The 13,019-nt window shown below is 40.9% G+C and overlaps 1 protein-coding gene across 1 annotated transcript in view; it reads left to right on the forward strand.

The window, feature by feature from the left end:
* The first annotated feature begins 727 nt into the window (after nt 1-727).
* Nucleotides 728-13,019, forward strand: part of LOC146371046 (SH3 domain-binding protein 4) — a 46,540-nt gene continuing 34,248 nt past the window's right edge. Inside the window, exon 1 of the mRNA XM_084954682.1 lies at nt 728-948. The gene's annotated coding sequence lies outside the window, so the exon portion shown is untranslated. The remainder of the gene's footprint in view (nt 949-13,019) is intronic.

Here is a 13,019-nt window from a genome sequence, read left to right on the forward strand (position 1 = left end):
AACTGGCCAAACACTTAAGCAGAAAAAAAAAACAAAACACCTGTGTATAAATCAAACATTTTTTCTGGGCACAGTTTTAAATTCAGAACAGCAAGAAATCAAATTCAATGCTGTTGCTGAACAGTAATACTCTGAAATGTCACAGACTGAAGAGTATATTAGTCACAATGTGAATATCACACAATTGTTAGATATGCAAAATATTCCCTGGTCATGATGTATCATTGCAGCCATAATCAGAAAAATGTTCTAGAGTGCATCCAACTACTCTTGCAGTCCTCTTCACACAGGGTATATTTATCACCTCCATCTGAAAATGGGGGAAACCACAGATATTGTCAGTGAATAATAAAGAGGCAGGAATTTTTCCAGGTGATGGAGACACTGAGTATTGTGTGTTAAGTTTGGCTTAAGTCAGCTATAATAACCTAAAAGTCCTTATATTCAAAGACAGACAACGTCATAGTTTGATGTAACAATACTAACTCCGAGTTAAAGACAGCATCAGTGACGCTAAAAGTAAGCAACAAGCATATAATATCAACACTACATATACATGAAGATAAAAGCATAAAGTGACACAACAACAGTCACAACAGTTTTTTAACAACAGTTAAAAAAGCACTTGGGCTTAGCCGTTTATTGACTCTAACACTGAATGCTGAATGTGGCTGTAGATGTCATTGTTGCTTCTTGCTGCTCTAGAAGAGTCATTTGAAGCAGCAACATCGTGACATCATGTCCTTATGGAAATGTCTCCCGGTGAGGCCCCTCCCTGTCCGGGTGACATCAGCCGGAGCTCGGCTGCTTTCCTCCAGGAGTCCTCGGTGTAACCGCACATACACATCCAGCGCCGCCACCGGGAGAGCTCGACGGAAAGGGCGCCTGCTCGGCTTTTCTAACCGCTTTTCTTCATGGGACAAAACCATATTAATACTCCCCCGCCAGGTAAGCTTCCATCTTTCTTTCGTCTTCGTTTGCCTCCGCGTCAGTTAGAAATGATTTTTTAAGAGACAATTATACTCTACCTGAGGGCGGCAGTTTAAAAGCAGCAACTTTTTCTTCTTTTTTTATGAACCTCAGCGTGGAGAGTGGTGCTTACATTTAGGCTGTTAGGGGAGAAAACGGCACTTTCTAGCTGGGTTTTAATTCCAAAATGTTCTCACTTAAAACAGTTACACGGCTTTATTTGGCTTGTTCTCCCCGTCTCGCTGTTTCCTCTCTGTGGGTGCAACTCTATCATACCTGCCTAATAACTACAGTAACGGGTCTTTCCGCCTTTCATGTAGCGGTTCTTTTGCCTCGTTTGCGCTGCTAAAAGTCATGTGTGACTCTTCTTCAAGTGTAAAATCCGTCTGCAACACAGCTAAAGCCTCGGTAAGCTGTAATAACTGTCGGATAGTGAGCTGTAGCAGTGTTACAACCTGATAGTCTCACTGTATGCTAATGTTTAGTTCCTAGCTCAAATAGGGCTGTGGGTGCGTGTACTGTGGGTGGTGGTGGTGGGGGGGTCACACTGGTTTCCATGACAACACATTAACCACAACACTGATTGCGACTGAAGATTTGACACCAGCACCTCCACCACAATCATCATCCTCACAATAACTACAAGCTGCAGTTTTCTGGGTCAGAGCTTTCACACAATGCACACTGGGTCATCACCCTTGCTCCTGCATTGGCGTCCCTGACCTCCAGGACCCTAAACCGGTGCCCCACGTATCATTCCTCCACCTACTCACCACCTGGACCAGTAGATCAGAGCTTTACTGGCCCCCTTAATTTTCACTGGCCCAAGGGGAGAAAAATCCACCCCATCACTACAGAACACATTTGACTGTAATGCAGTCCTAGCACTAGCCCCACTCTAGAACTCCCATGGGTCATTAGAAACTCTTTTGTTTGTATAATTTTGTTGTATAAAATGTAAAAATGCTGCGTTTAAGAAAAGCTCATCACCAGTAGGATTCATTTGTACAGGTTTTAAAGCTGTGGCAGTTTCTAGATACTTGCTCGATGTTGTCACCCTTTTGTTATCTGCATCTAGTGAAGCTAGTAGGTTCTAGGACACATACAGGCAAAATATGTCCTGTGCAAATCTCAGTCTGATGTCCAATGGAACAAAAAGGAACAACCCACAAAAACATTAGTTGAAAAGCAGAGTTATGTTATCTGAATTCCAACAGAATTTAGATAACATAGCGCTGAATTCCCCACTTGTGTGTTTCATAAAGTACTTTATTTATACAGTAATGCAAGTCTATCCTGCAGTGGAACCTACACAAGTAAAAACAGTTTGACTGAAGTATTACAGCAGTAATAACAAAACAGAAAATAACTGGAGTTCATTCATATATGTACAGTATAAAGGATGGGTGTAGTTTCTGGGTATTAAAAGTAAAAACAATATGAAAATGCCTTTTTTAATTGCCGGCCGGGCCATGGGCTGTGGTTGTTTTAGTTCTCTATGCGTCTCTATGATGGTCCTCAGCCCTGACTAGCGTAAACTCATTTTTTGTGGTCATCATTATTTCCGATCATCTTAAATAAAAATGTGTCGACACTTGTTGAGCATCACTTCGAAGCTGTTTGGGAGTCATCTTGTTCTTTCAAAAATGCACTTCAAATAAAATGCTTCTCGGGGACTCCAGGGTTAGCTTAAGTTATTTAGCATCACAGGTGACTTTGTGATCATAACTGGTAGAATAATTGCTAACTTTACACATATTTTATGATCTCTTTGCTACATTGGGGCATTTGTTATCTGGAACCCAGCCCTTACCACCCCAGGTAAAAGTAGCCTAATCTTAATCTTGAGAAATATGTAAAGAATCTTGAGATAATTTAATATGCCAACAAAAACAGCATGCTAGCTTTTTCTGATCTCGAATCTGTATAGTATTAGTGAAAGTTGATAGGGACACATCAGGCACACAGCTTTGGCTGTAAGCACATAAGCCCCACCCAACCGCTGTTCAAACTTTCGATTCATGAAGGGCAGCCAATCAGAAGAGAGTTGGGTTTAAGGAAATTTGAAGAAAGCTATAACAAACTGTTTCAGACAGACATGAATCTTAACTGCAGATTTAAGAGTTGTTTACTCCCAATAATAATTAAAATAAATGACTGGCAAATGTCAGCTGACAGTGAACACGTATTTGCAAGCCAGACTGATCATCACTCACTCAAGACAGCTAAACAGACTTAATTGTCACAAAAATAAGAGATCTGTTTCTGACAGCTTAGACAATTACATGAAAAATTGATTCAGCGCTAAAAAATATGCAACTACAGTTTACTAGCTCATACTTTAATAGTTAATAAAATAATTAAACTTATTTATTTTTGTTTTTGTCATTTTCTCCGTGTATACACAGTATATGAGAGCATATAAGGTGGCATGGTGTGTGATGTGCACATATATAAATGCACTGAGTGTGTAAATATTGAGCTCTCTGAGCTGATTGTTTAAGCACATCTGCCGTGTAATGGGTTGATGTGACACAGTGTGCTATTTACTTCTCTGTGCTGAGAGTCCGATCAGCTATTTACATTTCCAGAGTCACTTTGTCTGTGTGGTGTACTGGTGGTGGCTCCTTGACGTTCTTAACAAATGCCACTTTGTAGAATCACTCTCTTTTTTTGCATCTTTAGTGCTTTTTCCTTTTTGTCAATAGGAAGGCTGTTTTTTTTTGTCAGTGAGTCATGTTTCAAATGAAATCAGATGATTCTTTTACTGGGCTGAAAAACCGTTACAAATGAATTAACGCCCACTTTGGATTTAAATAACACTTCAGAGCAGTCTTTCTAATGTTCTTTTGTAATCACTTGTACGTCACGTCTCAAAGCGCAAACGGTGTTTTACTCTGAGTGTGATTTCCTTGTCATCTGTTGACATCATGAAAATATAGTCAAATTTCATTCACAGCTCTGTTGCTTTGAGCGTCATACCTGCTGATAAGTTGATATAAAAATAGAGGATGAAAAGATCAACAGATTAAAAGAAGTCCACAGAATAGCTCTGTTACGAAAGCTTGTTTTCTTTCTTACATATTTGGTTAATCGGTGAGCTTTAGAGCTGCTGGTACATGGATTTTAAAGCCAGTTGCCTCCTGTCTCCTGCTGTAGTGTTCTCTGTGTAAGGAAGGGAAGAGGGTAAGTTTATTTACAAGTAGGGCTGCCACCATTAGTTGACTAGTCACGATTACGTCGACGACTAATTTAATAGTCAACGCGTTGTTTGAAGCTTTGTAAGATACCAAAAGACGCAGGAATAAGTAGTAGGATTTAAGAGTGTAATAACGGACTGAAACAGAAGATGGCAGCATTGCATGTACAAGGATGCCAGCTGCCGTTAAACCCCGAAGAAGAAGAAGCTGTGTCTGGTGTCGTAGCTGTGTCCAAATTCAGGAACCGCATCCTCCTGTGCCCGCATTTGTAGGCTGATTACGTTACAGCAACACGACGAAGACTGTCCAAATTCGAAGACTCCAACAAATGCGCCCTTCATTTCCTGTGTCCTTGGTGGCCCAACCTATCCCAGAATTCATAGCGTGGCCCAGCTCAGTTTCTAACAATGGCGGCAGATAGTTAGTTTTAATGTTACTCTTCTTATTCTTTCTGGGCCACAAAATAAACGTTTAACATATTTTCAGGCGAGAATGTAACTGTGTAAACTTCAAATATCTGCTCGGTTTATCAAGACACCACATATTTTCAAAAGCACTCCGATGTTTTCGGAGACGTCTGTTACCCACCAGCTTGATAGCTAGACGGGATTCAAGGTTCACTAGAGCTGGTGAGAACACTGGACTCCGGAATCGTTTTCAAACCCACCGCGGTCTGTCCCTACTCAGGTTAAACATGATATATAAGTAATACTAATAATAATGGATTGCATTTATATAGCGCTTTTCGGGGCCCTCAAAGCGCTTTACAATTCCACTATTCATTCACTCTCACATTCACACACTGCCCTGGGGCAGACTGACAGAAGCGAGGCTGCCATATCGTGCCATCGGCCCCTCTGGCCATCACCAGTAGGCGGTAGGTGAAGTGTCTTGCCCAAGGACACAAGACCGAGACTGTCTGAGCTGGGGCTCGAACCGGCAACCTTCCGATTACAAGATGACCTGCCAACTCTTGAACCACGATCGCCCCAAGTCACTTAGATAACTTAAAAATGTTATTGTTTGTCTTTTTTCAGTATTTTATTTGTTCCTGAGTAAATTGGTTTGGCTGAGATTAAAGTTATAGTTTTTACACAGCTGAATAAACGTCAAGAATATACACCGGTGTCCCATTATATTTTAGATAGCATGGAGCAGACGGCTGAGTTTATTAAACTCCACCGAAACAATCTGCAAATTTCATTAAAATTTAATAAACTATCATCTTGTCTTTATTTTTAGTTAGCACATACCTTAAACACTTAAAGCTGTAAGCTAATGATAGTTATATAAGAGCAGGCGCATGCTGGTGCAATAAGCTGTACGTTTTACGTCCAATGGATGATGATCTGATTAGTCGACTAATCGCAGAAGTAATCGGTGACTAGTCAACTATCAAAATAATCGTTTGTGGCAGCCCTATTTACAAGTGCATTACATATTGCATTAAAACAAAAATTGCCCAAAAAATATGGACTTTTTTTAGGACTGCTGTTAGTTTACAAGACAGTGTTCATTGGGGCAGATGGGTGCCCCTCCCTGAGCTGGGATCTGCTGGAGGTTTCTTCCTGCTAAAAGGTTTTTTTTCTTTCCCACGGTCGCCAAAGTGGTTGCTCACAGTGGATTGTTTCATTGTTATGGGTTTCTCTGTATTATTGTAGGCTCTTTATGTTACAAAATAAAGTGCTTTGAGGCAGCTGTTGTTGTGATTTGGTGCTATATAAATAAAATTGAATTGAATTGTTCAGACTGCTACAAGGTTTGAAGTTTTCTTTTTTTTTCTCCATAGTTAACAAGTACAATGAAAGCACAGAATCCAACAGCGTATCAGTCCATCTTTAAATAGTCACTGACTACACTGCCCTGTCTGTAACTTTCCACTCCAAGCTTACCACCTACCCCTTATACACATTTCTCAGAGCACAATATAAAGCCTTTATAAATATATAAAGCCAAATGATCTTTGTTGCTCTGATGAGAATATCTACCATTTTACTGGGGACTATTTTGAGTGAGGGATTAATGCATCTTTGTGACAACACGATGGGGTATGTGTGATTAAGTCAGAATAACTACTCTGTGTGTGTGTGTGTGTTTATCGTAATTAATGAACTTGTCACCCAGTGCAACATTATGGCTCACTAATGTATTTTTAATAGTTTTTGGATGATAGTGGAGGTCTGTTACACAGAGAAATAAGATATGCATGCACAATATTTAAGTATAAAAAGAGACATTTAGAATATTACCAGAAGTTTGAGAGATGGAAAACAAATCTATGAATTAAAAAGGACATTACTGAAAAACTCAAAATATTTCTGTAATGTATTTGAAGTGTGCGGCTTACACAAAACTAAGTAAACCGTATCCTCTACAGCAGCTTCTGAATCCGAAACGACCATACCACGTGTGTTATTATTTCATTCCAGGCTACCCTTCCTTGTCTCAGACATTTCTGTGAGCCACACACTGCAGATACACCAACAGTCATATGGCTGATTGCAGTGTAAATTTGATTTGTGGTGCGTGACTGAGGTTAACGTGGCTCAATGTCGTTTATAGGTCTGTATGTTTGTTCTGGACATTTCACCCGGAGCAAAACTTACTTCAGCTTTCTGTCACTTGGAGGCCCGGTCTTGTGTTTCAGCTGGACTTGAACGGACTTCATTGTGTGAATGAATACATGTGATTCCAGATAAGCGTCACCCCCACCCCTCCCCTCCTTCCCTCTCCCCTCCAGGGGTGAACGTGCGCGTCCTGGTGTCGCTCTAGCTCAGTTCCAGCTGATTACAGCATGAGTTATGACAGCATGGGCACTGCTGCTGCTGGCATCAGACAGGCAGCTGGTCCTCACCTCCATCCCCCACCCAGCAGCACAGGGCCACCATCATCAGCTTTACTTGTCAGGGACTGAAGCCAGCCTTTATATCAGGGGTGAGTCATGCTGGAGCTCGGTCTTTTCCTAACTACCTCCCCTCTTTTCACGCTCAGCATCAGCTGGCGCTTAGAGTGAGTGTTCCACAGCTGCACGCGAGTCATCGCCACCTGTTATCAAGAAGGAAACACAGTGTTTATCAGATTGATTTGCTTCAAGGTAAACTGTGCTGTATGACAGTCTGTGTGAACATCAGTGTCCCTGCAACATTGTTTGGTATTCAGAACTGCAGCACATTAGAGGTGACTCCAAGGATGGCAGTGTCTGATGGTCAGACATTTGTGTTAGTTCTGAGCGGAGTGTAACATTTCTGACAGGAATTCAACAACATGTGAGGTACATGGCGAGTGTACAGAGATCTAAAACACCCTGTAAATCTGTTTAGATTACACAGTACTTTGTCTGATGAGATGCTAATTGGGCCTCATTAGAGTGACAAATTCTGTGTGGCTTGTTGATTTTCTAGCCTTCCTGAGTGGTTATTAAGACTGTAAAAGTTTTGGAAACTGTTCTTTTTTGTAGGAGATAACATGAACAAATGTTTTTCACAATAAACATTTGCTGTTGGCTTAATGGGACTTCACACAAGAATTGACTAGCAGCGATTTAGTGACCAGAGACCTGTGGCCCCATGGCAGAGCTTCCCTAGTATGTCCCTCACCTGGTCCTCTTTTCTTCCCGATATACACTTGCAGACCAGCAGGGACACTTGTGAGGTGGGCTTGATGGTCAGAAACACCTCTTAATGAGGGCACGCCACTGTCCCTCATCATGACCACCTATTGTTTTCATTTATATGTGTATATATTGTATTTACACATATATATCTTTTAATATCAAATGACCATATATACATTTAGTATTTATACTGTTTGTATTTATAGTACAAATACTGTAAAAAATAGAAATTACCATACAGTATTTGCAATATTTTGGTTGAATTCCTTTTTAGTTAAAGGAAATTCTAATAGCCACCCATTTTGCAGAGTTTACAAGTTGACCCGCTGCTACAGCTAAGCAGCACTTTTTATTTAACATGCACTTTTACAACTATTTTTAAGCTACATCCATAACATTAGTTATTGTATTACCTTAGCCTGCTGTTTTACACAGTCTGGCCAGTTAACAGAGTTAGAAAATAGCAAGTTTCCTTGTCATTGTTTTCTAGCTGAAATTCTTAAAGTATCACCTCTCCAGGGACCATGGAATAAGTGGGAAATCTACACTTTAGCTCCATCATAACCACAACCCCCTATGAAACCCTACAACACAACCTACAGTGTAGAATGTAACTGTCGCAGCCTGCAAGTATTGTGATCGATCTGTTCAGTATCATCAATTAATACTGTGAGTGGGAAACACGACCAAACTACTAAACAATCAGGGTGGACTGGTGGACTGATGGACTGTTTGACGTGTCCATCAGTGTAATTTTTAGGATGTGTAATATAGATTCAAGCTTCACAGCTTACATATCATTGGCTTCAGTCTGTGGACTTGTTAAAGAAAGCAAAAGGGAATGAAGTGTGTGTGTGTGGGGGTGTGTGTTGGGGCTAGGGTATATGGGTTTGTGTCTGTGTGTGTGCTGCCATTGTATTCAGGATCGTGACAAGACTGGTAACACTGAAAACAGCCCAGTGAATTTGCTGGTAAAGGCAGAGAGTGACAGTTAAAGCGTGATCTCTAACCTCATCTTTGTCGTCAGAAGAATACGTTTTCCTCTTTTTCTCCCTCCTCCTTCACTAGAATAGTGCATGATTTCATTTGAAGCTTGGCATTCCTCGCATTCCTCCATACTTTTCTTTCCTGCAGCTCCATTCCACCTTGGTGTGTTTATATAGTGAAGTGAAAGACTGGATGATGGAGGCATCTGCTGCAGCAGTGACACATCACACAGAATACTTTTGTGGTGTCAGAAGAAAACTGAACTGGTATCTACAACTAATCTTTATCCGTAAATATGTACTTAAGAGAATGCACCCGGGACTGCCAGAGACAGAGGAGTTTGGAGTCAAAATATTCAAACATGCACGGTTTATTGCCCCTGGTCATCATCGCAGTACTCTAAGGAGAGTCTGTGAGCCAGCACAGTCTGTGTCTGAGTGTAAAAGAATAAGTGCACTGAAATTTTGTCCTCGGCTTTCATGTGGGTTTTTCTAAAATCAGACACGTGGACTTCAGGCCCTAAGGCAATCAGAACCTGATTGCCTTAGTGAGTTCTGGCTTGGAGAGTTCTGTTAGTCAAAAAACAGAAATAACTAATAGAGTTCATAAAACAAGAGTAATGACGGTATGAGACACCTAACTCAGTGCAGGCTGAGCAGATTCCTTCTTTGGTTTTTAGGTGATAGCTAAAACTGTTTCCAGACAAGCGCTTTACTGCAGTTTGTCTGTTAATCAGCAAGATTGAAAGAAAACTACCAGGCTGAATTTCTTTCAACCTGGTGGAGTGGTGGAGTGGTGGAGCATCGGCAAGATGAGAAGTCTGAACCAGGGTTGGTTCTAAAGTCTGAGTGCTGATTAGATCATTAAGCCGTTAGTTAACAGGAAATCCATTAACAGCTATTTATTTACTAGTAATTTGGTCATCTTCTTGGTTCCAGGAATTGCATATACAAATTTAAACTAAAACAAGTGAATGTCAGGTATTTCCATTTCTGTTTCCATTTCTGCTCCACCTGAAAATCCGTAGGCAAATTAGATACCAGCAATTTTCACATCAGGAGCCAGAATCATCATGGTTTTTCCTCTGTGGTGTCTGATGCCTTTGAATAATGAATAAAACAAAAGCAGACTGTTTACTGTTGGCTTGTGCAGTATCTGCTAATGAACATTACTGCAATGGAACATAACTTATTTCCTCTTTTCAATGCTTTAACTTCACCCCTTCTTTTTCCTTGTTGCTCATGCTTTCCTTTTTCTCCTTTTCAGCATACATTAATTTTTTTCTATAACTATTGCTATAGATAGCAGTACGGCTGTTCGATACAACAATATATATCAGATGACGATATGAAAAAAGTCTATTGCTTCATATTATGCTATCATTTGTTTCGTGGTGTTGTAAAATAAACTGTTTCTGGCAATATTTTTTCATCGTTTTGATGGTCACTGTAGAATTTCTTAAAGTTCTCTCTTTCTTTTATTTTATATAACCACACTACGGACTGACAAGCCACTGTTTTTATGCATTGTCGTTAGCAGCAGCGACGGTAAAACCATCGTGTGGCTCCACCGTCCGCTTGTTTATTTTCCACATAAACCTTTCACAATAAAGCTGAAGAGCCTGTTGAGATTTTTCAAAATAAACGGAATCACGTGAAATAGTATGCAGAGTGTTTACGGACGAGAAGCTAAAAAGAACCGTCAGGTGCTAAAAAATAAACCTTAGAACAGGCTTTTCCCCACTTCACGCCATGTAATAAATACTCACAAAGAAATTTGCGGCCATTTCAACTTATGTAACACTCGACTCTAGGTACACACGCCCAGCTTAAAACACTTCACGCAAGTTGAGTTGCCTGAGATTCACAGAATTTACCAAAAATGTAAAATTTTTGTGATATATATCGTTGTGGGGAAATGTCTTATATCGGGATATTAGATTTTGGTCATATCGCACAGCCCTATATATAGGGATGGCGTATCGTTTAGGCTTTATCCATTACCGGTGCGAAACTGGTACTTTTGAAACGGTGCTGGTGCTTAAACGGTGCTCGAACCGGTGCTTAAAGAATGGAAAACACAAACTTTGTCCAAAAACCTCTCATGTTTAGCTGTTTTTTTGCAAAAAGATAACAATGTTAGCCTTTTCTGCAGCTATAGGGCATATAAGGTATCACTCTTGGCTGGAAGCAGTGCTTAAACAATGGAATAAACACAAACTTTGTCCAAAAACCTCTCATGTTTAGCTGTTTTCCACTTTTTCTTTGGTCATTTTAGCCTTTTTGGCCAGGGTGAAGGGAGTATCTGCCATCAAACAAGAAGACAGCTGCATGTAACTACGACGGTGTTTGCTAGTTCACCTTACATGCATTAATTTAATAACGTGGTTAGCCTACCTACTCAACGTAAATTACACATGAACAACATTGAGCTACTCACGCAGAGAAGAACGGCTGCTGCTGCCATCATCATCCGTCATCATTTCTGCTACACTGGCAGGGCTAGGGGCCAGGACTCTATTCTTCGGGTTCTTGGGGGATGTTGCTAACTCCGGGTCGATAACAGGCACCACACCCGCAGTAGATGTGCTCGGTGTGAGGTCTTGCAGCAAGCTATCAAATACGGTGCATTTCTCGGCTTTTTTAAAAACGCTGTGCATTGCCAGGTGTTTCATCAGATTCGAGGTGTTACCTCCTTTGCACAGTATCACCTTGGTTGCCTGGACATTTTATCACCTTGTGGCTACTATCTATTGCCACTTGTGAACAATATATATATATATACATGGATATTCTGGAGAAAATCTCAGAGAAACAAACTCAGCGATTTCTTTGCCTCCTGTTTCGATGAGTCATGCATGCCTTCAAATGCCAGCATAAATGGGCTATAGTGATGTCATGAGTGTCTTGAGAAACAACCAATGCAATCGCCACAAATTAGGGTTGAGTTGTTGTTTAACTCTCTGCTTTTTATTGTTGTGTGTGTATGACGATCCATGGTGGCAAACACTGGCGTTAACTCCATACCAGAGCATCCCATGTCCTCCACTATATTTATCGCTTTTCAGCCCCCCCCCCCTTTTTTTTTGGCAATTGTTTTCCAGTACCTAGTTTGAATATTTTTAAGGTGTAGTTGTGACAGCGAAGCATAACTCTCCAAATGCACAGAAACAGGTCTCCCTGGCAGTTGTGTATACCCTGCGCCAGAGCTCTGCCTCGCTGCGGGACATGAAATACCGGAGCTTTGTTTCCGCACACTCAAGGCCTCGGCAGTGTTGACTCAGTATGAGAGTGTTTGTGTTCTTGCATCTCTCGCAGGGCTGCTGCCTGCAAACACAGCAGCTGGGTTTCTCTCATTATCTCATGAATTCACAAGTTAATTCAAGGTCTGAGAGCTTGTTTAACAGCCAGCGCTCGTCAGCCGCCTCATCCTCCCTTGCTGGAGACACACTCAGATGGCTGTGTGTGTTAGTGGGTTTAAATGTGACGCAATGGTGGAGTCACTGTTGTTTCTGTTCAGTCCGTCTTTAGTCAGAAAGTAACTTATACAAGAATGTTTTGTTAACATTTCGAAATAAGAAAAAGCTTTGTGTTAGGAAAACCATAATATGATGCCCTTTTTTCTGCCATCTTCTTTGTTGGTGTGTCCTGAGGATCTATGATTGCAAGTGAGCAGATGCTATCAATGTATTGAAGGCGGCTCTTTGAAGGAAATGCAACAGGCAGGGAGAGTAAGCAGAGATCTGGCCGCCTCTCATCACAAAGGCATTTCCTCCTCAGCCACTTCCTGCTAAGGAGCAGTCGCCCTTAAAATCACAGCAGAGGCCCAGGCTACGCTGACGGTCAATATGAGGCCTGTCATTTGGTCATCGGGCTCCTTTTATTGCTGTGAGGAAAACATCTTTAACCTTGTACAGTAGGTGGTTTTATAGCCCAAAGCATCATTAGTGGCTATCCACTGCAGTCCTGTTCTTTACAAATGGTGTACTCTCCTTTTTAAAGTAACAGCATAAAAGGGAAAAAAAATGATGAGCAAGCAGGAAGGCAGGGTCTGTTTCAAGCCACAATCTGTGATCCAAGTATATTCAAAATGCTAAATCCAATCTCACTGTTAGTAACAGCAAAACCGGATTTGATTTGTTTTATGAAGCTGGAATTAAAGAGTCACAGAGTAGTACACAATACAGACATTTCACCAGTCCAATGGGACATTTCATCTGTAATATGAATTGATTGGCAACTGTTCAAATC

This window comes from Perissodus microlepis, chromosome 16, assembly GCF_051167445.1.
Source record: "Perissodus microlepis isolate ML-2025 ecotype Zambia chromosome 16, ASM5116744v1, whole genome shotgun sequence".
Classification (NCBI taxonomy): domain Eukaryota; kingdom Metazoa; phylum Chordata; class Actinopteri; order Cichliformes; family Cichlidae; genus Perissodus; species Perissodus microlepis.